Source organism: Palaemon carinicauda, chromosome 7, assembly GCF_036898095.1.
Source record: "Palaemon carinicauda isolate YSFRI2023 chromosome 7, ASM3689809v2, whole genome shotgun sequence".
NCBI lineage: Eukaryota > Metazoa > Arthropoda > Malacostraca > Decapoda > Palaemonidae > Palaemon > Palaemon carinicauda.
In genome coordinates, this window is record NC_090731.1 from 18,493,363 (window position 1) to 18,521,322 (window position 27,960).

The following is a 27,960-nucleotide window of genomic DNA, read 5'->3' on the forward strand; positions in this document are numbered from 1 at the left end:
GTGTTATGATATTCAGAGAAAAAAATATGTTGAAAATATTTAAAATTTGATTTTTTTTTTGTCCTAGGTAAGGAGCAGAAACTTTGTTAATAATTTATTTGGAGGTGAAATTTTGCTATAACTAATAAAACTGTGTTCTTCAGTATCAATAAAATGGCTTTCAATGGACAATTCAATAAAAAAAGTTATGATTTGCATGAGCAATAATGGTCATGGAGACCAAATACAGATGGAGCCACTTGTCTCCCAAGGACGACAGAACAAGGATTTCTGCTTCCTTGATTTTCAAAGTTCCACATTCTGAACCTTCAAGCTCAGACTGCTCAGTGATTGGGGACATTTATTTCGTGTGGCTGAGGACGTGAACGTTAATCGTGGATATTATATGTAAGTGTTCTTTTCATTGAGCTATTGGTTGGACTTCTACATTTATGGTGTTTTGTTCCCATATTCCAAGTATTACTCCGTGAAATTGAAATCCTGGTGTTAAGTATTTTATCTTTATGCTTACATCGCCGTGTCAAATTATCCAAATTCCACCATATTCACACATACCCTCATACTTTAGTTTGTGAGTCCTCCATACTTGTAAAGGGGTTTCATGTCTTTTTACATTGTACAAATAAATTTTGATTTTTCAAGCATTCTTTGACTGCTTGACTGTACTTTGCCTTGAGATTTCTGGCTAAGAGTACGTACATGTGCCAAGCAATAAATCTTTTAATATGATTTTCATATGAAATTTTCTATTTTTAGTTGAATATATCCCGTGAAACTATTCGGTTGCATTCGTTGCAGTGCAAAATTGGGGAAATAATTTCCATTCAACTCTTCCTAATTGTTCGTTGCAATTGAGAGGATTTTTGGAAGTGTATTTCATAGGATATCTTTTATGGTACTTTAGTGTTTGACGTGCGTAAATATTTTAGATGTTTCGGTGGTTATTTTGGGCTATCGTTAATTTATACCATATTTCTATTTGATAACAAATCTAAAAGATTTTCTTATGCAACTATTTTTTCTAACTGATTTTTAATCTTAATTTTGGATGGATTTCTATCGCAGCTGTTGATATAAGTAGTCATATTTTGGTTAAAAGTGAATAAAGTGATGAAAAAAACGTTTAATATCTTATTACACGTTCCGAGGTTTGGGTCTATATAGGGACAAGATATTTCTTTGATAAAAAATCTAAGATTTTTTCTAATGCAACTATTTTTCCACCAGTGATTTTTTTTATTTTAATTTTGGCTGGATTTTTATCGCAGCTGTTGTGATATAAGTAGTCATATTTTGGTTAATTAAATCTAGTGATGTTGAAAAAACGTTGAATGTCTTGTTACACATGTTCAGAGGTATGGATCTATATAGGGACAATAGCTTTTTTCTATTCTATACTTTAATCTAACATAGACACTTGCATACTTTCACTTGTGCACTTTTAGATAAAAGCAAAGCTAAACATTTTAGTGTTGAAAATTACGAGAAAAAAATTAAGCTTAAATCAACGAATTCAAATAGTCCTCAGTTTCAAAAACTTTCACATAAATATCACCCAACTTTAAAATTAATTATAGCATTGCATGCACAACCTAAACACACACACTTAGCCTTCAACCTTGGCGACTTTAAAGTTACTATAAATTCTTTGAGGAAAGTGACTAGATATAAATAATGTATAATACAATTTTTACGTGAAAATGGGGGTAATCTAGATACTCGTTTGTGAAGTTTAGACTTGGGTTACACACTTGTGAAGGTGTAGTGACTTGGGTTACACACTTGTGAAGGTGTAGTGACTTGGGTTACACACTTGTGAAGGTGTAGTGACTTGGGTTACACACTTGTGAAGGTGTAGTGACTTGGGTTACACACTTGTGAAGGTGTAGTGACTTGGGTTACACACTTGTGAAGGTGTAGTGACTTGGGTTACACACTTGTGAAGGTGTAGTGACTTGGGTTACACACTTGTGAAGGTGTAGTGACTTGGGTTACACACTTGTGAAGGTGTAGTGACTTGGGTTACACACTTGTGAAGGTGTAGTGACTTGGGTTACACACTTGTGAAGGTGTAGTGACTTGGGTTACACACTTGTGAAGGTGTAGTGACTTGGGTTACACACTTGTGAAGGTGTAGTGACTTGGGTTACACACTTGTGAAGGTGTAGTGACTTGGGTTACACACTTGTGAAGGTGTAGTGACTTGGGTTACACACTTGTGAAGGTGTAGTGACTTGGGTTACACACTTGTGAAGGTGTAGTGACTTGGTTTACACACTTGTGAAGGTGTAGTGACTTGGGTTACACACTTGTGAAGGTGTAGTGACTTGGGTTACACACTTGTGAAGGTGTAGTGACTTGGGTTACACACTTGTGAAGTTTAGACTTGGGTTACACACTTGTGAAGTTTAGAATTGGGTTACACACTTGTGAAGGTGTAGTGACTTGGGTTACACACTTGTGAAGTTTAGACTTGGGTTACACACTTGTGAAGTTTAGACTTGGGTTACACACTTGTGAAGTTTAGACTTGGGTTACACACTTGTGAAGTTTAGACTTGGGTTACACACTTGTGAAGGTGTAGTGACTTGGGTTACACACTTGTGAAGTTTTGACTTGGGTTACACACTTGTGAAGGTGTAGTGACTTGGGTTACACACTTGTGAAGTTTAGGTTACACACTTGTGAAGTTTAGACTTGGGTTACACACTTGTGAAGGTGTAGTGACTTGGGTTACACACTTGTGAAGTTTAGACTTGGTTTACACACTTGTGAAGGTGTAGTGACTTGGGTTACACACTTGTGAAGGTGTAGTGACTTGGGTTACACACTTGTGAAGGTGTAGTGACTTGGGTTACACACTTGTGAAGGTGTAGTGACTTGGGTTACACACTTGTGAAGGTGTAGTGACTTGGGTTACACACTTGTGAAGTTTAGACTTGGGTTACACACTTGTGAAGGTGTAGTGACTTGGGTTACACATTTGTGAAGTTTAGACTTGGGTTACACACTTGTGAATGTGTAGTGACTTGGGTTACACACTTGTGAATGTGTAGTGACTTGGGTTACACACTTGTGAAGGTGTAGTGACTTGGGTTACACACTTGTGAAGGTGTAGTGACTTGGGTTACACACTTGTGAAGGTGTAGTGACTTGGGTTACACACTTGTGAAGGTGTAGTGACTTGGGTTACACACTTGTGAAGGTGTAGTGACTTGGGTTACACACTTGTGAAGGTGTAGTGACTTGGGTTACACACTTGTGAAGTTTAGACTTGGGTTACACACTTGTGAATGTGTAGTGACTTAGGTTACACACTTGTGAAGTTTAGACTTGGGTTACACACTTGTGTAGGTGTAGTGACTTGGGTTACACACTTGTGAAGTTTAGACTTGGGTTACACACTTGTGAAGTTTAGACTTGGGTTACACACTTGTGAAGGTGTAGTGACTTGGGTTACACACTTGTGAAGTTTAGACTTGGGTTACACACTTGTGAAGGTGTAGTGACTTGGGTTACACATTTGTGAAGTTTAGACTTGGGTTACACATTTGTGAAGTTTAGACTTGGGTTACACATTTGTGAAGTTTAGACTTGGGTTACACACTTGTGAATGTGTAGTGACTTGGGTTACACACTTGTGAATGTGTAGTGACTTGGGTTACACACTTGTGAAGGTGTAGTGACTTGGGTTACACACTTGTGAAGGTGTAGTGACTTGGGTTACACACTTGTGAAGGTGTAGTGACTTGGGTTACACACTTGTGAAGGTGTAGTGACTTGGGTTACACACTTGTGAAGGTGTAGTGACTTGGGTTACACACTTGTGAAGGTGTAGTGACTTGGGTTACACACTTGTGAAGGTGTAGTGACTTGGGTTACACACTTGTGAAGGTGTAGTGACTTGGGTTACACACTTGTGAAGGTGTAGTGACTTGGGTTACACACTTGTGAAGGGGTAGTGACTTGGGTTACACACTTGTGAAGGTGTAGTGACTTGGGTTACACACTTGTGAAGGTGTAGTGACTTGGGTTACACACTTGTGAAGTTTAGACTTAGGTTACACACTTGTGAAGTTTAGACTTGGGTTACACACTTGTGTAGGTGTAGTGACTTGGGTTACACACTTGTGAAGTTTAGACTTGGGTTACACACTTGTGAAGTTTAGACTTGGGTTACACACTTGTGAATGTGTAGTGACTTGGGTTACACACTTGTGAAGTTTAGACTTGGGTTACACACTTGTGAAGTTTAGACTTGGGTTACACACTTGTGAAGTTTAGACTTGGGTTACACACTTGTGAAGTTTAGACTTGGGTTACAGACTTGTGTAGGTGTAGTGACTTAGGTTACACAAATGTAAATGTGTAGTGACTTTGGTTACACGAATGTGAAGGTCTAGTGCCTATGGTTACACAAATGTGAAGATCTAGTGCCTTTGGTTACACGAATGTGAAGGTGTAGTGCCTTTGGTTACACACTTGTGAAGGTGTAATGCCTTTGGTTACACACTTGTGAAGGTGTAATGCCTTTGGTTACACGAATGTGAAGGTCTAGTGCCTTTGGTTACACGAATGTGAAGGTCTAGTGCCTTTGGTTACACGAATGTGAAGGTCTAGTGCCTTTGGTTACACAAATGTGAAGGTCTAGTGCCTATGGTTACACGAATGTGAAGATCTAGTGCCTTTGGTTACACGAATGTGAAGATCTAGTGCCTTTGGTTACACGAATGTGAAGGTCTAGTGCCTTTGGTTACACGAATGTGAAGGTCTAGTGCCTTTGGTTACACGAATGTGAAGGTCTAGTGCCTTTGGTTACACGAATGTGAAGGTCTAGTGCCCATGTTACACGAATGTGAAGATCTAGTGCCTATGGTTACACGAATGTGAAGATCTAGTGCCTATGGTTACACGAATGTGAAGGTCTAGTGCCTATGGTTACACGAATGTGAAGATCTAGTGCCTATGGTTACACGAATGTGAAGATCTAGTGCCTATGGTTACACGAATGTGAAGGTTTAGTGCCTATGGTTACACGAATGTGAAGGTTTAGTGCCTATGGTTACACAAATGTGAAGGTCTAGTGCCTTTGGTTACACGAATGTGAAGGTCTAGTGCCTTTGGTTACACGAATGTGAAGGTCTAGTGCCTTTGGTTACACGAATGTGAAGGTCTAGTGCCTTTGGTTACACGAATGTGAAGGTTTAGTGCCTATGGTTACACATGTGAAGATCTAGTGCCTTTGGTTACACATGTGAAGATCTAGTGCCTTTGGTTACACGAATGTGAAGGTGTAGTGCCTTTGGTTACACGAATGTGAAGGTGTAGTGCCTTTGGTTACACGAATGTGAAGGTCTAGTGGCTGTGGTTACACGAATGTGTAGGTGTAGTGACTTTGGTTACTCGAATGTGAAGGCTTAGTGACTTTGGTTACTCGAATGTGAAGGTGTAGTGACTTTGGTTACACAAATGTGAAGGTGTAGTGACTTTGGTTACACAAATGTGAAGGTGTAGTGACTTTGGTTACACAAATGTGAAGGTGTAGTGACTTTGGTTACACGAATGTGAAGGTGTAGTGACTTTGGTTACACGAATGTGAAGGTGTAGTGACTTTGGTTACACGAATGTGAAGGTGTAGTGCCTTTGGTTACACGAATGTGAAGGTGTAGTGCCTTTGGTTACACGAATGTGAAGGTGTAGTGCCTTTGGTTACACGAATGTGAAGGTCTAGTGCCTTTGGTTACACGAATGTGAAGGTCTAGTGCCTTTGGTTACACGAATGTGAAGGTCTAGTGCCTTTGGTTACACGAATGTGAAGGTCTAGTGCCTTTGGTTACACGAATGTGAAGGTCTAGTGCCTATGGTTACACGAATGTGAAGGTTTAGTGCCCATGGTTACACGAATGTGAAGGTTTAGTGCTTATGGTTACACGAATGTGAAGATCTAGTGCCTATGGTTACACGAATGTGAAGATCTAGTGCCTATGGTTACACGAATGTGAAGGTCTAGTGCCTATGGTTACACGAATGTGAAGATCTAGTGCCTATGGTTACACGAATGTGAAGATCTAGTGCCTATGGTTACACGAATGTGAAGGTTTAGTGCCTATGGTTACACGAATGTGAAGGTTTAGTGCCTATGGTTACACAAATGTGAAGATCTAGTGCCTTTGTTTACACGAATGTGAAGGTCTAGTGCCTTTGGTTACACGAATGTGAAGGTCTAGTGCCTTTGGTTACACGAATGTGAAGGTCTAGTGCCTTTGGTTACACGAATGTGAAGGTTTAGTGCCTATGGTTACACATGTGAAGATCTAGTGCCTTTGGTTACACGAATGTGAAGGTGTAGTGCCTTTGGTTACACGAATGTGAAGGTGTAGTGCCTTTGGTTACATGAATGTGAAGGTGTAGTGCCTTTGGTTACACGAATGTGAAGGTGTAGTGCCTTTGGTTACACGAATGTGAAGGTCTAGTGGCTGTGGTTACACGAATGTGAAGGTCTAGTGACTTTGGTTACTCGAATGTGAAGGTGTAGTGACTTTGGTTACTCGAATGTGAAGGTGTAGTGACTTTGGTTACTCGAATGTGAAGGTGTAGTGACTTTGGTTACACAAATGTGAAGGTGTAGTGACTTTGGTTACACAAATGTGAAGGTGTAGTGACTTTGGTTATACAAATGTGAAGGTGTAGTGACTTTGGTTACACAAATGTGAAGGTGTAGTGACTTTGGTTACACAAATGTGAAGGTGTAGTGACTTTGGTTACACAAATGTGAAGGTGTAGGGACTTTGGTTACACAAATGTGAAGGTGTAGGGACTTTGGTTACACGAATGTGAAGGTGTAGGGACTTTGGTTACACGAATGTGAAGGTGTAGGGACTTTGGTTACACGAATGTGAAGGTGTAGGGACTTTGGTTACACGAATGTGAAGGTGTAGGGACTTTGGTTACACGAATGTGAAGGTGTAGGGACTTTGGTTACACGAATGTGAAGGTGTAGTGACTTTGGTTACACGAATGTGAAGGTGTAGTGACTTTGGTTACACGAATGTGAAGGTGTAGTGACTTTGGTTACACGAATGTGAAGGTGTAGTGACTTTGGTTACACGAATGTGAAGGTGTAGTGACTTTGGTTACTCGAATGTGAAGGTTTAGTGACTCTGGTTACACAAATGTGAAGATGTAGTGACTTTGGTTACACGAATGTGAAGGTGTAGTGACTTTGGTTACACGAATGTGAAGGTTTAGTGACTTAGGTTACACGAATGTGAAGGTTTAGTGACTTACGTTACACAAATGTGAAAGTGTAGTGACTCTGGTTACACAAATGTGAAAGTGTAGTGACTTTGGTTACACGAATGTGAAGGTGTAGTGACTTTGGTTACAAGAATGTGAAGGTGTAGGGACTTTGGTTACACGAATGTGAAGGTGGTGTGAATTTGGTTACACGAATGTAAAGGTTTAGTGACTCTGCTTATACAATTGTGAAGGTCTAGGGACTTTGGCTACACGTATGTGAAGGTTTAATGACTTTGGTGACACGAATTTGAAGGTTTAGTGACTGCTTACATAAATGTGAAGGTCTTAGTGACTTTGTCTACATGGATGTGAAGGTTTAGTGACTTTTGTTATACGAATGTGAACGTTTAGTGACTTCGTTACACGAATGTGAAGGTTAGTGACTTAGTTACACGAATGTGAAGGTTAGTGACTTAGTTACACGAATGTGAAGGTTAGTGACTTAGTTACACGAATGTGAAGGTTTAGTGACTTAGTTACACGAATGTGAACGTATAGTGACTTTGGTTACACAAATGTGAAGGTTTAGTGACTTTGGTTACACAAATGTGAAGGCTTAGTGACTTTGGTTACACGAATGTGAAGGTTTAGTGACTTTGGTTACACGAATGTGAAGGTTTAGTGACCTTGGTTACACGAATGTGAAGGTTGTGACTTTGGTTACACGAATGTGAAGGTGTAGTGACTTTGGTTATACGAATGTGAAGGTTCAGTAATTTTGCTTACACAAATGTGAAGGTTCAGTGACTTTGGTTACAGGAATGTGAAGGTGTAGTGACTTAAGTTACACGAATGTGAAGGTGTAGTGACTTTGGTTATGAATGTGAAGGTTCAGTGACTGCTTATACAAATGTGAAGGTTCAGTGATTTTGCTCACACAAATGTGAAGGTTCTGTGACTTGGGTTACACGAATGTGGAGGTGTAGTGACTTTGGTTACACGAATGTATAGTTTTAGTGACTTTGATTTTACAATTGTGAAGGTCTAGTGACTTTGGCTACACGGATGTGAAGGTTTAATGACTTTGGTGACACGAATGTGAAGGTTTAGTGACTGCTTACATAAATGAGAAGGTTTAGTGACTTTTGTTACACGAATGTGAAGGTCTAGCGACTTTGGCTACACGGATGTGAAGGTCTAGCGACTTTGGCTACACGGATGTGAAGGTCTAGCGACTTTGGCTACACGGATGTGAAGGTCTAGCGACTTTGGCTACACGGATGTGAAGGTCTAGCGACTTTGGCTACACGGATGTGAAGGTCTAGCGACTTTGGCTACACGGATGTGAAGGTCTAGCGACTTTGGCTACACGGATGTGAAGGTCTAGCGACTTTGGCTACACGGATGTGAAGGTCTAGCGACTTTGGCTACACGGATGTGAAGGTCTAGCGACTTTGGCTACACGGATGTGAAGGTCTAGCGACTTTGGCTACACGGATGTGAAGGTCTAGCGACTTTGGCTACACGGATGTGAAGGTCTAGCGACTTTGGCTACACGGATGTGAAGGTCTAGCGACTTTGGCTACACGGATGTGAAGGTCTAGCGACTTTGGCTACACGGATGTGAAGGTCTAGCGACTTTGGCTACACGGATGTGAAGGTCTAGCGACTTTGGCTACACGGATGTGAAGGTCTAGCGACTTTGGCTACACGGATGTGAAGGTCTAGCGACTTTGGCTACACGGATGTGAAGGTCTAGCGACTTTGGCTACACGGATGTGAAGGTCTAGCGACTTTGGCTACACGGATGTGAAGGTCTAGCGACTTTGGCTACACGGATGTGAAGGTCTAGCGACTGTGGCTACACGGATGTGAAGGTCTAGCGAATGTGGCTACACGGATGTGAAGGTCTAGCGAATGTGGCTACACGGATGTGAAGGTCTAGCGACTTTGGCTACACGGATGTGAAGGGTTAGTGACTTTGGCTACACGGATGTGAAGGCTTGGTGTCTTTGGTTACACGGATGTGAAGGCTTGGTGTCTTTGGTTACACAAATGTCAAGGCTTGGTGTCTTTGGTTACACAAATGTCAAGGCTTGTCTTTGGTTACACAAATGTCAAGGCTTGGTGTCTTTGGTTACACAAATGTCAAGGCTCTGTGTCTTTGGTTACACAAATATAAAGGCTTTCTGTCTTTGGTTACACAAATATGAAGGCTTTCTGTTTTTGGTCACACAAATGTGAAGGTTTGGTGTCTTTGGTTATGCAAATGTGGGATAATATGAGTTTAATTGCTAGTGCAAATGAAATTCGCTACAAGAAATGGAAGAGTGCTGGCTAGCTTGTTTTAAACATTATGTTCAATGGGGGCTGGGGCATAATAACTTGCGTATCTTCGATTTAAATGTGAAGTATGTTTTTCACTCTGTCCGTTGTTTACATTTGAATGACTGAAGGGGACTTACTGCAAGTGCATTTTTTTCCCCATGGATTGCGGAGCTTTTTGTGCATTTACAATGACGTATCTGTCAGGTGGTTTTTTTAAACCAATTAACAGATTACAAGTAGTTCTTCATAAGTTCCCGGATGTTTTTTTACAACGCCTATCCCCACCTCCTTTTCTCTTCAGTTTCACCATGGCTTCCATATGTCAAGGTTATTCTGAGGGAGTGGGAGATACTTTCTCTCTTTTTTCCAGAGAAAATAAACGGGCATATGAGTTCCTACAGAACCTTGGAGTCATCCCTTCAGACGTTCAATGCCCTTCCTGCCAACAGCAGTGTTTCTTTAGATCTCAAGTTAATCAGCAGGCTTGTAATAGTTAATCAGTGGGCTTGTAATCATCGATCAGTCAAGGTTGCTAAGAAGGGACAGCGTCGTGCATGCGGTTTTTCCGTAACCGCATTTAAGGGCACTTTCTTGGAAAAGGCTCACGTTCAAGCATGGGAAATACTGCTGTTCATGAATAATTTCCTTGAAAGGTCCTTTTCGCATGGCAATGTAACCTATAACCTTGGCTGGACATTACAAACTTCAGTTAACTCGGTCTTATTGTTCGGAATTCACGGAAAATTACTGCCAGAACTTGCCAGCTATTGGTGGGCCTGGCATTGTCGTCGAAGTGGATGAATCCAAGTCTGGAAGGTCGAAATATAACGGAGGTAGGCCTTTGGTGTGTGGGTGTTCGGTGGCATGGAGCGAGAGCAAAAAAAATGTTTGTGGTCCCTTTGGTGGACCAACCAAGAAATGCCGAGACCCTTGTGCCCTTGATGCAACGTTATATCAAGGCGGGGAGCGTAACCCATAGTGATTCATGGAAAGGTTACAAAGATCTCGCCACTGCGGGGTATGTGCACCTCATTGTGAATCATTCACAAAATTTTGAGGATCCCATGACAGGTGCACATACTCAAAACATAGAAAGGCTATAGCGGGATATTAAGAGTTACGTTCTCCGTGGCGGAATTCTAAAAGAATATTTTATTCAATATTTATCTTTGTCTTTATCCACAAGGTAAAAATTATGTATTTTAATGTTCAGTATCGTTTTTTCAATAATTAGTAAACTAGTGTTCTTATTTTTCCAGCACAAGAGGTCTGAGTGTATACAAATTTCCTGCTTCAAGCCGCTAAACTGTACCCCCACCCATCTACGTCTACGACAGGGTCAGTGACAGTTCTTTCTTTGTAACAAAAGGCCCTCGGCCTTATACCTCCCAAACTTAAGGTAAGGATTTATGTGAATTGTGATCTAGTTTTAGTGTTTGACCTGGGAAGGGGGTCCGGGGGATTGCCCCCGACTAGGGGTTGTGACCTGGGAAGGTTTGTGACCTGGGAAGGTTTGTGACCTGGGAAGGGGGTACGGGGGCTTGCTCCCGGCTAGGGGTTGGGACCTGGGAATTACTAGGTTAGGTGGGTTTGTTAGGTTCTGTACCCTTTTACAAATCTCAAATGTGTTAATCATGTTTAGCCTATGTTCAGCCACTCACATGATCCATATATTTTTCCAACTGGTTATCTTGTTCTTATTTTGCATTTCTGACCATTATTATTGCTGTAAATAACTCTCTTGACATTTCCCCACTCTAAAAACCCGGTTTCCCACTGGGGTCCCCCATAATTGTCTTTATATAAGGGGGTCTAAAAACTCATGGACGGGTGGTTTGCCCAAATAATCAAGGTCAGAAATGCATAGAACACAAGATAACGAGTAGGAAAAATATATGGTTCGTGTATTTGGCTAGAAATCGAAGTATCATGTATTTACCCAAATGTGAAGGTTTGGTGTCTTTGGTTACACAAAAGTGAAGGTTTGGTGTCTTTGGTTACACAAAAGTGGAGGTTTGGTGTCTTTGGTTACACAAAAGTGGAGGTTTGGTGTCTTTGGTTACACAAAAGTGGAGGTTTGGTGTCTTTGGTTACACAAAAGTGGAGGTTTGGTGTCTTTGGTTACACAAAAGTGGAGGTTTGGTGTCTTTGGTTACACAGAAGTGGAGGTTTGGTGTCTTTGGTTACACAGAAGTGGAGGTTTGGTGTCTTTGGTTACACAGAAGTGAAGGTTTGGTGTCTTTGGTTACACAGAAGTGAAGGTTTGGTGTCTTTGGTTACACAGAAGTGAAGGTTTGGTGTCTTTGGTTACACAGAAGTGAAGGTTTGGTGTCTTTGGTTACACAAAAGTGAAGGTTTGGTGTCTTTGGTTACACAAAAGTGAAGGTTTGGTGTCTTTGGTTACACAAAAGTGAAGGTTTGGTGTCTTTGGTTACACAAAAGTGAAGGTTTGGTGTCTTTGGTTACACAAAAGTGAAGGTTTGGTGTCTTTGGTTACACAAAAGTGAAGGTTTGGTGTCTTTGGTTACACAAAAGGGAAGGTTTGGTGTCTTTGGTTACACAAAAGTGAAGGTTTGGTGTCTTTGGCTACACAAAAGTGAAGGTTTGGTGTCTTTGGCTACACAAAAGTGAAGGTTTGGTGTCTTTGGCTACACAAAAGTGAAGGGTTGGTGTCTTTGGCTACACAAAAGTGAAGGGTTGGAGTCTTTGGCTACACAAAAGTGAAGGGTTGGAGTCTTTGGCTACACAAAAGTGAAGGGTTGGAGTCTTTGGCTACACAAAAGTGAAGGGTTGGAGTCTTTGGCTACACAAAAGTGAAGGGTTGGAGTCTTTGGCTACACAAAAGTGAAGGGTTGGAGTCTTTGGCTACACAAAAGTGAAGGGTTGGAGTCTTTGGCTACACAAAAGTGAAGGGTTGGAGTCTTTGGCTACACAAAAGTGAAGGGTTGGAGTCTTTGGCTACACACGTGTGGAAGTTTGGTGTCTTTGGTTACACAAAAATTTTAAGTTTTTGTAAGCAATCTTGGTACTTTTGTTTGTTTTTATTTGAAAGGATTTTAATTTAAGAACTTTACTGCCTTTTTGTTTACGTCATGTCAATGGCATCTGTTGAGGGTTAATATACTTTAATTACTTTAAGAACTGGAATTCGCTATAAGATATGGACGAGTGCTGGCTAGTTTGGCATTTAATGGGAGTTGGGGCATACTCGCCAATTGATATGATTCCAATTACTCAATAAATGCTAATTTTATCTATTTCGGTAATTGGTTGTTTAAAATGCTCTTCGTTCAGTATATAGTAATTGTTGCTCATAAGTAAAGAATTTCCCCGAAATAATTACCCAGCACAAAATGTATTGCTTGCCTGAACAGAACAGAACAGTGATGTAATGTTAATTTTGCGAGCGTAGCGAGCAACGTCGGAGCAAAAAACATAAGGAGTGAAGTGCATTTGATGATTATAATTCAACGTCTAACCACTAAACGTGAACTATATATTTTTACAACTGGGTATCTTGCTTATTTTGCCTTTCTGAACTTTATTATTGCTGCAAAGCACTCGTTTTTGACATATGACTTACCTTTCAGAGGTATTTGCTCTCCTGGCGAATTTTGATATTACTTTGATTGCATTATATGATGTCTTGTTAGACGCAGAAACTAGTTACTGAAATCGGTAAATTAAGTTTTGGATACTGTCAAATGTGTATAGACGTTTTCACATAGGATTAGTGATGTTGTGATTGAATTTTTTTTAGAATTTGATACAATAAATGATTATGGAATTTAAATTGATGCAATCATTAGTTTGTATTCAGTTTATAAATATAAACTCTGCCAAATTTTGTGAATTACTAAGGCAACTTCATACATAAGTAGTTTGGTGTTTTTATCAGGTGTTTTAGACATGCAAGTTAAGTCAGTGAGCAAATTAAGAGAATCTTTAAAAACATTTGATATATTTGGCACAAGTTGTAATGGAAATTTAGTATTTTGATAATGCTGTTATTACTGCAATAATTATACTTTGTTAAACATGAAAATTATTAGCATTTTCTCGTTGGTAATAAATGTCTGCAAATAAACTGTGGCAGAAATATTTGCACACATTAATGAATTTTCTTTTCCAGATTTTTAATGACCATACTGAGGTGCTGAAGCTTGAACGATGAACTTAATGCATACGTACCAGGGAAATTAAGATTTCATTCAATTGAAGTGGAGTAAATTTATCATAAGAACATTTACTTGGAAATTGACTCAAAAAGTTCAACACCTTCATTACTGGTAGGTGAATGAAGCTTTATAATTTCAGCTTCATGGCTATGGAAATATTCTGAAATGTCATTTCAAATTGTTTAAAACATGGAAATTAAAATTATCGTTTAAAATGGGAATTCGAATTTGGCCTGATTTGAAAGTGGGAAGTCATTCCTGGTAAAAAATAGTAATAGTATTTTTAAAGTTGTATCATTAAATTGCTTGACCGCAACTATATTATCAGGTGGTGCAATAATATGGAAATCTTGTGCATGAGAGATTGAAGCGTTTTTTGAATTACTTGACCGCAACTATAGTATCAGGTGGTGCAGTAATAGGGAAATCTTATGCATGAGAGATTGAAGCGTTTTTTTGATTACTTGACCGCAACTATAGTATCAGGTGGTGCAGTAATAGGGAAATCTTACGCATGAGAGACTGAAGCGTTTTTTAAATTGACCGCAACTTTGATATCGGAGGTACAGTAATAAGGGAAATCTAATGCATGAGACTTGAGGGGTAATCAATGTCTATTGATTATAAAAAAGGTACCTGGCTTAAGTGAAAGGAGATTTTGTAGATTGGAAATGCTTCTATAAATGAACATTGTGTTTGGCGTTAGTGATATCAGAGGTACAGTAATAGGGAAATCTAATGCATGAGACTTGAGGGGTAATCAATGTCTATTGATTATACATAAGGTACTTGGCTTAAGTAAAAGGAAATTTTGTAGATTTGGAAATGCTTCTATAAATGAACATTTAGTGTTTGGCGTTAGTGATATCAGAGGTACAGTAATAGGGAAATCTAATACATGAGACTTGAGTAATCTATGTCTATTGATTATAAAAAAGTACCTGGCTTGGGTAAAAGGAAATTTTGTATATTTGGAAATGCTTCTATAAATGAAAATTCAGTGTTAGGCGTTATTGTTTAGTTCTAGCATTTAGTTTTGATTGACAGATATTTGGGTGATATAAACACATGAAAACTATAATGAAAATGTATTCTATAGAAGGGCAAAATATTCAAATTTGAAGGTAGAAAAAGTGATTTGGTGAAACTTTTACTATCGAAGGTTTTGTTTTGATAGATTTCAGCTCAATTGGTTTTTTTAAATATTAAACTTAGCCGGTGAATATATAATAGCTGCAACTCTGCGGCTCGACAGACAACATACTCAAAAAAACTCGTGAGCGATCGCTATGCAGGTTGCGGGTGTGCCCACCAGCGCCAACTGTCAGCCAGATAAGACTCTTGAATGTAAACAAAACCTTCAATTCTTCTCTGTCGACGTTGACGACAAGACGTACTTATACTCGCTGTAGAACCTGGAGTTTTCCCATCATATTTGGTGAAGTACTTTATTTTGGTTTGAGCTTTCGCAGTACAGGTGTTTTTCCTCAACATAAACTCTTGAACTCTTTATTGAATCGGATTATTTGTTGATGACTTGGATTGTTTTTGGAATTTTCTTTGACTAATTCAAAATGGCTGACCCTTCTCAAGTACCTAGATTTCGAAAGTGTAATGCTAGGGACTGTAATAGGCGTCTTCCAAAGGCTTCTCTCGACCCTCATACTGTTTGTTCCAATTGTCGGGGTAAAATCTGTCATTTGGGAGATCGGTGTGAGGAATGCGTGGGCCTTTCGGAATTTGATTTTATCGAATATGATAAGTATACACGCAGACTAGAGAGAGATAGGGTAAGGAGAAGTTCATCTAGGTCCGTAGATTTTTCCTCTCCACATGTCCCTGAACCTAATCCTTCCCCTGTAGTGGTTGTTCCTAACCCCCCTTCTAGCACTCAGGATCCGTCTATGCAAGACATGTTACGTGCTATTCATGCCTTGGGGGAGAGAGTTGAAGCGTTAGCAAGTGACCGTAATCAACTCATGGCTGACGTGAAGGAACTTAAGTGCCACAGTGCCACGGCGGAAAGTGGGAAAGTGATTAGTGCGCAAAGTGTTGTGAACAGTGTTGCGACCGAGGGTTCGTCTGTTCGTGCCTGTCGTTCACCTAGTCCGGGACCTCTTGCAAGCTCCCAAGCCCAGGGGAGAAGTAATGTCGTACGACTTATGGGTTCGAGAGGCCTTGATCAGCGAACAGACGTTCCCTCTATGGTATCAGGCGTATCTCGTCAAGATCGCCCCTACCATAAGACGAGAGAGCCCATTTTTACCTCGTCTTCCGAAGGCGTTTCACGCAAGAAACCATGGAGCAAGGTTTCTAGGCCTTTGAAACGCAAGTCGGTCCCTTCAGGACAGGTCCAACGTCCCGGATGTAGTCATTGGGACAGTTCGGACCCGTTGCTGTCATCGGATGACTGCTCGCCGCCTAAGCAAGGCAAAGTTGTGCCGTCTCAGACGCTAACCCCGGCTGTTACCGCACCCGTTACCGTAGACCCTAAATGGGTTATACTGCAGGACATGCAGTCTAAGCTTGCGTCCCTTATGGAAGATTACAACGCAAAGAAGGTTTACGTTGAACCTAGCCGTTTATCTCATGGAGATCCTGGCCGTCAGCCACCCAAGCGTTCTGTTGTGCGTCCTGTTGACGTTGGTGTTGCCAGCTCACGTCAACCAGTTGGGGTTGTACCACACCCGATGCGGTCTTGTGTGGACTTTCAACCGCATGTGGACGTTAAGCAACTCACTGATGCGCCTGGTGACGTTCAGGACGTTCGCCAACCATCAGAGTTGACTTGTTTTGACGCGGTGCGTCAACCTCCGCAACCTAGAGTTGTTTTGACTGCACAACCCAGGCGGTCTAAGCAGTCTCGGGTGGACGCTGTGCGTCCTCACGCACCTTTTGTTGTTGTTGACAGTTCCCAGACTGTTCAGCAGTTTCAGGATGCTGCGTCCTGCTCCGCCACTTATGCACCAGTGCGGGCGGACGCTGCGTGTCAAGCATTGCCTACCCCTTTGCTTGTTTCTCATCAGTTATCAGATGAGGAACTTTCGGATGAGGACGTTGCTGACCCTCAGCCTGAGGATCATCCTTCAGATATTGATGAGCCTAGAGCAGTTCCGCCATCTATGGACTTTAAGAAAGTCATGCTCATTTTTTAAAGAGTTGTTCCCTGAACACTTTGTCTCTGTGGCTCCTCGTTCGCCGCCGTTGGAGTTTGTTTTAGGCGTACCTGCTGCCATGCCAGCCTTTACAAAACTCGTTCTCTCTCGCTCATCCAAGAGAGCTTTACGGCTGTTAGGCGATTGGTTAGTAACCAAGAGGAGTTTAGGGAAGACTTCCTTTGCCTTCCCCCCAACTAAACTCTCGTCTAGATCGAGAGTCTGGTATGCCACGGGAGAAGTTCTCGGCTTGGGAGTTCCTGCCTCTTCCCAGGGCGACTTCTCAAGTCTTGTAGACTCTCCCCGCCGCCTAGCCATGAGACGCTCGAAGATTAGTTGGTCATCCTCAGACCTGGACCATCTACTTAAGGGCATCTTTAGGGCTTTTGAAGTTTTTAACTTCCTTGACTGGTGTTTGGGAGCCCTGAGTAGGAAAATCTCATCAGCCGATAGAGATGTTTCCTTACTCATTATGTCCTGCATGGATAAGGCCATCCGCGATGGATCCAACGAGCTCTCCGCCTCGTTTACGTCAGGAGTCCTAAAGAAACGAGAGTCTCTGTGCTCTTTTCTGTCAGCAGGAGTGACGCCCTGTCAACGATCTGAGCTACTCTTTGCCCCTTTATCTAAGTTCTTTATTCCTGAACTTTTAGTTAAGGAAATATCGTTGTCCCTTGTGCAGAAGGACACCCATGACTTGGTTGCGTCCTCGGCTCGCAAAGGGACCCCTTCGTCTGCCTTGTCTGCTAGACCTAGGATACACTCCAGCGTCCAGGTTTATTCCGCCCTTTCGTGGCAGAGCCCCCAGCAGGGGAAGTACTCGTGCCGAAGGGAAGAGAGGAAAGAGGAAAGGAGCCAAGTCCTCGCGAGGCAGAGTCTGACTGCCCGCAGCTTCAGACAGCAGTAGGTGCCAGACTCAAGAACTTCTGGCAAGCCTGGGAGAAGAGAGGCGCAGATCAACAGTCTGTGAGGTTGCTCAGAGAGGGGTACAAAATCCCATTTGTACGCAAACCTCCTCTAGCGACGTCCCCCATCGATCTCTCTCCCAGGTACCGAGAGGAAGCAAAGAGACAAGCCCTGAAACTAGAAGTGTCTCTTTTGCTAGAGAAGGGAGCGGTGGTCAAAGTCTCGGACCTTCAATCACCGGGGTTTTACAACCGTCTCTTCCTAGTACCGAAGAAGACAGGAGGTTGGAGACCGGTGCTAGACGTCAGTGCTCTGAATGTCTTTGTCACAAAGACAAAGTTCACCATGGAGACCACGAAGTCAGTTTTAGCAGCGGTCAGAAAGGGAGACTGGATGGTCTCTCTCGACCTAAGAGACGCTTACTTCCACATCCCCATTCACTCAGATTCCCAACCTTTTCTGAGATTTGTGTTCGACAATGTGGTGTACCAGTTTCGGGCCCTGTGCTTTGGCCTAAGTCCTGCTCCTCTCGTGTTTACGAGGCTTATGAGGAATGTGGCAAAATTCCTTCATTTATCGGGTATCCGAGCCTCCCTTTATTTGGACGACTGGCTTCTCAGAGCCTCGTCCAGTCATCGCTGTCTGAAGGATCTCAATTGGACTTTAGATCTGACCAAGGAATTGGGACTTCTGGTCAACTTGGAAAAGTCCCAGCTGATCCCATCCCAAACTATTCTGTATTTAGGGTTGGAGATTCGCAGTCCAGTTTTTCGGGCTTTTCCGTCGGCCCCCAGAATAGATCAAGCCCTGCTCGTAATCCAAAAGATGTTGAAGAGAGAACGTTGCTCAGTCAGGAATTGGATGAGTCTGATAGGAACTCTATCATCCCTGGAGCAGTTTGTCTCGCTAGGAAGGCTACACCTCCGACCTCTACAATTCCATCTAGCTTTTCACTGGAAAAAGGACAAGACGCTAGAGGCGGTCTCGATCCCGGTTTCCGAAACAGTAAAGACTTGCCTGAATTGGTGGAAAGACAATATCAGTCTACGAGAGGGACTTCCCCTAGCAGTTCAGAAACCAAACCACGTTCTCTTCTCAGACGCATCGGATTTGGGTTGGGGTGCGACACTGGACGGTCGGGAATGCTCAGGTCTGTGGACCTCAAGTCAGAGGAGCATGCATATCAACGGCAAGGAGCTTTTGGCAGTTCACCTGGCCTTGATAAGCTTCGAGAGTCTCCTTCGAGACAAAGTGGTGGAGGTCAACTCGGACAACACCACAGCCTTGGCGTACATTTCCAAACAAGGAGGTACCTACTCCCTGACACTGTACGAGATCGCAAGGGACCTGCTCATCTGGTCAAGAGATCGAGGCATCTCCCTAGTGACGAGGTTTATCCAGGGCGACTTGAACGTTCTAGCAGATTGTCTCAGTCGGAAAGGTCAGGTAATTCCAACCGAATGGACCCTCCACAAGGATGTGTGCAAGAGACTTTGGGCGACTTGGGGTCAACCCACCATAGACCTCTTTGCAACCTCGATGACCAATCTATTGCTCTCCAGTCCCAGACCCAGCAGCAATACATATAGATGCCTTTCTCCTAGACTGGTCTCACCTAGACCTATACGCATTCCCACCATTCAAGATTGTCAACAAGGTACTGCAGAAGTTCGCCTCTCACGAAGGGACAAGGTTGACGTTAGTTGCTCCCCTCTGGCCCGCGAGAGAATGGTTCACCGAGGTACTTCGATGGCTGGTAGACTTTCCGAGAAGTCTTCCTCTAAGAGTAGACCTATTACGTCAGCCACACGTAAAGAAGGTACACCAAAGCCTCCACGCTCTTCGTCTGACTGCCTTCAGACTATCGAAAGACTCTCGAGAGCTAGAGGCTTTTCGAAGGAGGCAGCCAGTGCGATTGCAAGAGCGAGGAGAGCTTCTACCATTAGAGTTTACCAATAGAAGTGGGAAATCTTCCGAGACTGGTGCAAGTCAGTATCTGTATCCTCGTCCAGTACCTCTGTGGCCCAAATCGCGGACTTTCTCTTATACCTGAGAAGAGTTCGCTCCCTTTCAGCTCCCACGATCAAGGGCTACAGGAGCATGTTGGCTTCGGTCTTCCGGCATAGAGGCTTAGATCTTTCCAATAATAAAGATCTACAAGATCTGCTTAAGTCTTTTGAGACCTCTAAGGAACGTCGTTTGGCTACACCTGGATGGAATTTAGACGTGGTCCTAAGATTCCTCATGTCAGACAGGTTCGAGCCTTTACATTCAGCCTCCCTGAAGGATCTCACTCTTAAGACACTTTTCCTGGTGTGCTTGGCCTCAGCTAAAAGTCAGTGAGCTTCATGCCTTCAGCAAGAACATCGGTTTTTCGACAGAAAAAGCCTCTTGTTCTCTTCAACTTGGTTTCCTAGCCAAGAATGAACTGCCTTCTCGTCCTTGGCCTAAATCTTTTGATATTCCTAGCTTATCAAAGATCGTAGGCAACGAGTTAGAGAGAGTATTATGCCCCGTTAGAGCTCTTAAGTTCTATTTAGCTCGTACTAAGCCTTTAAGAGGTAAATCTGAAGTTATGGTGTTCGGTTAAGAAACCATCCTTACCCATGTCAAAGAATGCTTTGTCATATTTTATAAGATTGTTAATACGAGAAGCTCATTCACACTTGAGTGAGGAAGACCGATCTTTGCTTAAGGTTAAGACGCACGAGATTAGAGCTATAGCAACTTCCGTGGCCTTTAAGCAAAATAGATCTCTGCAAAGTATCATGGACGCGACCTTTTGGAGAAGCAAGTCAGTGTTCGCGTCATTTTACTTGAAAGATGTCCAGACTCTTTACGAGGACTGCTACACACTGGGTCCATTCGTAGCAGCGAGTGCAGTAGTGGGTGAGGGCTCAACCACTACACTTCCCTAATTCCATATCCTTTTAATCTGTCTCTTGAAATGTTTTTAATATTGTTTTTTGGGTTGTACGGAAGGCTAAGAAGCCTTTCGCATCCTGGTTGATTTGGCGGGTGGTCAAAGTCATTTCTTGAGAGCGCCCAGATTAGGGGTTTGATGAGGTCCTGTTGTATGGGTTGCAGCCCTTGATACTTCAGCTCCTGGGAGTCTGTCAGCATCCTAAGAGGATCGCTGGGCTCCGTGAGGAAGACAGACTTACAAGGCAGAGTAATCATCTAAGTCAACTTCCTTACCAGGTACCTATTTATTTTGGTTTTGTTATATTGATAACTGTCAAAATGAAAAAACTCTTAGCTTATACGCTGTAAACATATTAACTCTGGTCTCTACCCACCTCCTTGGGTGTGAATCAGCTATTATATATTCACCGGCTAAGTTTAATATTTAAAAATGATATTTTAATTATAAAATAGATTTTTGAATATACTTACCCGGTGAATATATAAATTAAATGACCCTCCCTTCCTCCCCAATAGAGACGCAGCGGGACGAGAAGAATTGAAGGTTTTGTTTACATTCAAGAGTGGTATCTGGCCGACAGTTGGCGCTGGTGGGCACACCCGCAACCTGCATAGCGATCGCTCGCGAGTTTTTTTGAGTATGTTGTCTGTCGAGCCGTAGAGTTGCAGCTATTATATATTCACCGGGTAAGTATATTCAAAAATTTATTTTATAATTAAAATATCATATTTTTTTGATAATTTATCGCTCTATTGGCTCTGAGTGGGGATACCTGAAATGGTGAAAGTGTTTGTGCATCACCATGATCAGTAAAGCTGTACTAGTCGGGGCTAACCAGGGCCACCCATACTAGGTTGGTTTGCTGTAAACGGTCAGACTAAAGTCTCCCACAATCACCAATCGGCACTGGCTAGCGTGGTGATAAAAACTGGCCAAACCCCAGACATGAAGAAAGGACATGCTTGAGGCCTTTGTATTTCAGTGGACTAGAAACGCCTGTTGTTGTTGTTGTCTATATGAGCCGTTAAAAAAGATATTAACATGTCACTTATGGAAAGATTTGTCAAATAACGAACGGCCGCCTTACTAACGATAAGATTTGTGAATGTGCTTGCATGATGCACGAAAGATTTTCAATATACAACTTATAAGATTGTGAATGTGTATACTAACTTGTAAGATTGTGAATGTGTGTACTAACTTGTAAGATTGTGAATGTGTATACTAACTTGTAAGATTGTGAATGTGTGTACTAACTTGTAAGATTGTGAATGTGTGTACTAACTTGTAAGATTGTGAATGTATAATAAACTTGCAAAGATTGTGAATGTATAATCAACTTGCAAAGATTGTGAATGTGTACTTACTAGTAAGGTGTATACTAATTAGTAAGGTTGTAAATGTGTATACTGACTAGTAAGGTTGTGAATGTGTATACTAATAAGATTGTGATTTTATAACAAACGATTTTTAATATCTTACTTTTTTTCAGATGTTCAGCTCCATGCAAAAGAAATTGTTGAATCAGAATTTTCAATGGGCAAACACAATCAAAATATCTTTAATTTTTAGAATATGTCCATTTTGAAAGGCAAGAGCTTTAAAGGAACTAGTAATCTAATATACGTAAAAGTCCATATTTTTATTAAGCTTTAACCTGACCTAAAGTGAAATATAAATCCATAATTTTTTTAATTAAAAACTTTGTGATCCTAAGTGAAATATAAAATATTTTGATTCAATAGTTTTAACAAATATTGCTTGATACTTCCAAGGTAAAGAGTAGGCCTACTTCTGGCAAAGATAGAACTTTTCAAAAAGATTAAATGTATATATTATATGCTTTGATTTCTTCCAGGTGCATTTGAAACTAAAATAAAAAGGAATTACTCACAGGCCGAGCGTTAACTCCAACAGTAAAGCAACATAGAGAAAATTCAAGACCGAAATGACAAGGAGAAAATTATAGAAGATACTACAAAAAACCCTGTAAATTTCATTAATAAAAGACTATTGTAGCAAGATTGCTTTTAGTTTACATGGAAGTTTCTGTAAGTGTCTAAAACTAGAATATATTAAATAACAGTAGCCCTTTTCGTATTAATGCTATTTGATTTATTTTAATGTACTTTACCGATATCTTATTTTTCATACATAGTTCTTGATATAGTCTCTTTAGCATAGTTTTCTATTTTTTTTTTTTTTTATTTTGTAGTCTTATCTGCTGTAATTATTTCTTGTGTATTGCGTTGTCTTCTGGTCTTATCTTTTTCGTACTGCATTTTCCTCGAGTTTTCTTCTATTACATTCTGAGTTTTCTTCTGGTCTTCTATTTTCTTCGCATTCCCTCTAGTTCCTGAGGATGTGGTTACCCTATTGAGGATATTGATTTTCGTTGTTTTTCAGCTGCGGGTTAGGTTGAGATATTTTGGTTAACCTTCCTATAAAAACCGATTTGTAATTCTCTTACGTGTAATGATCCGGCAGTTCCAGGATTTTTCCTTAAATATTTCTTGTGGCACGTTTCATCTTCATGTACTATTGATTTAGATGGTTTTCCCACAAGCATGTAGTTTCTAGTACCAGTATTTTTCATATTTCTAAGTGATTATCTTTGGTAGTCTTGGTAATCAAACTTTCTCATACAAAATTTTAACATTAAGATAGGAAATATATCCTCCATTGTTATAAATCAGAATGATTTATATTAAATTTGTATGGGTTTTGACTGAATTCAATTTAACTGCAATTTGACAGCAATAGGCAAAAAACCTTACAAATTATCTCATTAGCAAAAAACCTTCCATTTTTCTAATTTCTATAAATGTCACTTGTTTTTTGTAGTTTTTAAAATGCTTGTCTTTTTTTTTCTCTAAATTTATTGGTCTCTACACAAATTAGTTTTAATTTCCAGCGATTTTGAAAGATAGTCTTTCAATTTCTAGAAGTTTTTTTTTACAAAATATCTTTGCCTTCAGGGATGATTTTGGTCTTAACAATGAGGTTATTTGCATTTTCCCAAAACCTTTCATGATATATTTTGATTCCTGATGAATTTTGGTTGACTTAAATTGCTGTATGGGAAGTTTACATGCAATTACTTGATAAAATCAGTTAATAAAACGCGTTAAATGTGAATGTTTCTAGCTAATGGCTTGTATAAAGTTTCTCAAATCGGTGAGGATGATTGAAATTTGTTGCATTTTGATTTTAGAGGGTATAACTTTGTGGAAACTATCCATTAAGGAGCTTGATATCAATAGAAAAACTCCATTGTTCTTGTAAGAATTTTATGTAACAATTACAAATCATATTCAATATGATTTATTGTCAGATGAAAATTTTAGGTTCATAGTTAGTTTATTAGGTAACCTACTTAAGTAATGGAGTTTAGGTGAGAAAAGTTAAGATTTTTTTTTTATATACTAGGATATTAAGACAGATTTGTTGCTAGCAATTTGAAATTTCAATACGGTTACACACATAAAAATATTGGCATATATGAAAATTGTAAATGTTAATTAGTATTCATTGAAAATTCTTTTAAAATAGACTTAGACCTGCTTAATATTAGCACACCAATTCTTAATTTCTTTGACAGCTTCTAAGGCGACTTTAATGACAGAGGAGACCATATGGGAAGACAAGCTCAGTATTTTGTACCAGAGAAATCTTGGAGGATTTTTGATCAATGAAAGACTATTGTGGAAAAAACATTGAATAGTAATTTGCTGCCATTTCACCGATGCAATTGAGAAACATTGGTATTAGTAAGTTATTAAAACTTTTGACTGTCTTAGCTGTGAAAGCAATTTGCAAATAAGAAATTATAAAATTTTAACCTAAATATAGCATGTGCATATAAATTGGCAAACCAGTTATATTTAAGGTATGGGAAGCAATGTGGAAGTTATTCTTGAAAGTTTCGTTGACGTATATTTGATTTATTAATTTTAATATTTATTTGTTAGATTTAGTTTTTAAGATGTAGGAACCAATGTAAAAGTTACTCTTGAAAGTTTCATTGACGTATTTTTTACTAATTAATTTTAATGTTTATCAATCTTAATATTTGTTAAAGCTAAGAAGTTTTAAGTACTGTTACATTTGTGAATATTACAGATATGCTTTTAATATGCTTTATATATCTAACTTAACTAAACCATTTAAAGTTCCTGTAAAGGTATTTTGAAAATTAGAGCAAAATGGTGAATATATAATATATAGATTCAGGTTAACGGGAATAAGAGTGGAAATTAGTTTATTGGTGAAATATTTACTAGAAGTGGCTATGTCTCCCCCTTAACTAAATGATAGCACATTTTTCTTTTTTCTTGAATTTTAGCTGTTAAGACTACCAGAAAATGGCATTCTAAATACTGTATTATTTCAGATTAATGTGTCGTGATAGTTTGGCTTCGAATGGATGTAGAAAGGATATATTCTGTGAAGATACTGCAAACAGGTAATTTCTATAGTTTTTTATTTTTACATAACGTAAGATTTTTCTAGTGACTAAAGTAATTTGCTTAAATTTATCTGATTAGGTGAATTAAGTGATTATTTTTGTAGGTGAATTAAGTGATTTGTTTGAATTTTTGATTTTTTTTTCAATTTAGGCTAAATTTGTAAATTGTTTTTTAAACTAGAATGAATATAAACATAGTCCTGAATTTGTATAATATTTTCAGAAAGATTTTATAAACTTCGTGTAATTATTTTGATTGTATAATATACTTATAATACTAAACCAAAGTGGGGAAAACCAAAGTTGTACAATCCCCCTGCCTGTGGATCAAGCGATTTTAACGTTAACTATAACAGTTTGGTCTGGTTCACTGTGTACCCCTTAAGCATGGCCGCTAGTGCAAACCTCTGACTTTGTTGTTAATGCAAGTTTATTTTTTTCCAGTTATGAGGGCCGAAGATTGCTTTAGAGAACGGACAATCAGTTGCAAGTTGAAGAATAAGACTAAAGTCACTACCGTAGCAGGAGGATTGCCAAATCAGAACAAAATGAAAGTTACTACCTTAGCAGAAAAGTGTAAAGGAATAATAAATAAAAGATGTTAATTTAACTAAACATGAATTTATTTCCCACCTAAGTAGCCAGAATGTAAAAGGTCTTTATAAATACATACAACTAAAGAGCTTATAAGTTTAGTTATTCTTTTTCGCACTTATTACTTTCCTCTACTTCCATTTACTATTCTCATTAGTTTCATTTTCCGTTGCTATTGTCTTCTCTAGTTTCTTTTTCTGTTCCATTCAGTAAGTTCTCTCCTAGGTTTCCTTTCTTTTACCTTTTCCCTCTCCTGTTCGTAAAGGATGCAAAGATGAGTGTTACTCTCCTGTTTGCAGAGTAAGTCTTGCTGAGTATACGTGAATTAACTCGTGACATGACTCCAATAAGTTCTCATAACTTTTTACGTTACGGAACACAAAAGACCGTAGGACGTAAGGAATTCCTACGGTCTTTTGTGCCCCTCGTAATTATTTAAGTTACGAGTTTATTGGAGATCTGTCTTTCCAGAGTAGTTGCGTTTTATCCACACTCGTTAGTAGACTTCAAATCACACAACCTAAAAAAAAAAAATTCAATTAGTATTTCATTACAAATTTCACGTCAAATTTAAAGCATTGAACATATAACGTACATGAGCTAGCTTACACTTTATGACAAATGTTTAGGGTAAGTTAACGTTGAAAAATTCTATGATAAATCCCTAATGAAGTCGAGTATCAGAATTAAATAATTCTATGATAAATCCCTAATGAAGTCGAGTATCAGAATTAAATAGAGAATTAATTAATTTTAACTCCTTTATAAACAAGTAAAATCTAGAGTTAAATTTCAAAAAGTACAAAAATAATCCTGAATCAACACAAGAAAAATTCATGGATTTAAAGTACAAAAATAATCCTGAATCAACACAAAGTCTCGTGGATTAAAAAAAAAAATACACTGACAAGATATCATAAGGCTGAGAAAGCAATTTACTAAAGGACACTGGCCAAATGCTTCTAACAATAAGTAGCTACGCTTAAATTAAATCAAAGCAGCATTAAACAAGACTATTCACTATAGATGATACATTAAAATATAGAAGGATAATTCCTATATCCAGTCATTTACTGGTTGCTGTATTGCTGTGAAAATAGTTACTTTTCATTAGCCTTAAGCAATTGTAAAAATTGTTAAACTTAACTTATCCCAACTTTTCAAAATTAGACTCGGGACAATGCTATTTCACAAAAGCTCATTGCTGTATAGTTAAATATACATTGATTACTCGCCATCTTTCAAAACTTCGCCATCTTTCAAAACTTCGCCATCTTTCAAAACTTCGCCATCTTTCAAAACTTCGCCATCTTTCAAAACTTCGCCATCTTAAGGATAGCAATCACAATATGATTCAGTCTATCCAAGCTAAATATCCTTTTTTTTCTAGTAACACTTACACTAAATATCCTTTTTTTCTAGTAACCCTCTTAGAGAAAACTAAAAAATTCGAGAAACTTTCCTATACACTCAAATTCTTGCTAAATTTCACTTTACTTATAAATTTGTTAAAGCTAAAATCATTATAGCATTTCCAATATTCCAACCTATACACTACCAAATAAATGCTAAACTTCACAACTTAGAAATTTGTTAGAAGCTAAAATTATAGCTATAGCAATATTCCCGAGAAAAGCTAAGTTATAAAACTGACAAATTTGACTCGCCTAGATAGAGATATTTTTAAACACAATTCTACTTTTATAGCGCTATTGTTTAAGACGCTAAGACTTAAAGCTTCACCACTTGAAATATAAAAGACTAGCTTAATTTTTATATTTCTGGTTTAATAACCAAAACCACTTTCATTAGTTCAGATAGACTAACACCCCAATTGGCTTACAATCAGGGAAAACTTAATCAACCACACCTGTTGAATTAGAAATCAAAATATATATGAACTCAAAAGACTAAACTACCTATCTACATTGTAACTTACTCTTTAAGGAAGCTATAAATCTCTGCACTCTAGATTTACTGGTTATTTAAAAACAATTAACCAAAATACACTTGGATCACTACACATCAAATACGATCGAAAACCTACCAAAATTGGATTAAAAATCTCTGAAAATTACAGTTACTCAAGACCTCAATCGTGGATTTTTAAGTCTTAAAAGAGCAAAGCAAATTTTTCTAGAAATTCATAATAGAAAAAATGTTAAA

At 39.4% G+C, this 27,960-nt stretch overlaps 1 long non-coding RNA gene across 4 annotated transcripts; it reads left to right on the top strand.

Annotated features, from left to right (window-relative positions):
* Nucleotides 1-326: 326 nt before the first annotated feature.
* Nucleotides 327-25,780, top strand: LOC137643502 (uncharacterized). 4 transcript variants are annotated; one of them, XR_011044967.1, is made up of 8 exons: nt 327-387; nt 10,827-10,966; nt 13,700-13,856; nt 22,225-22,323; nt 22,591-22,783; nt 24,334-24,502; nt 25,126-25,197; nt 25,645-25,780. It is a non-coding gene; the product is annotated as an uncharacterized lncRNA (long non-coding RNA). The 4 variants fall into 4 exon arrangements; XR_011044968.1 differs by having other exon boundaries at nt 22,591-22,721; XR_011044970.1 differs by lacking the exon at nt 24,334-24,502 and having other exon boundaries at nt 22,591-22,721.
* The last annotated feature ends 2,180 nt before the right edge of the window (nt 25,781-27,960 follow it).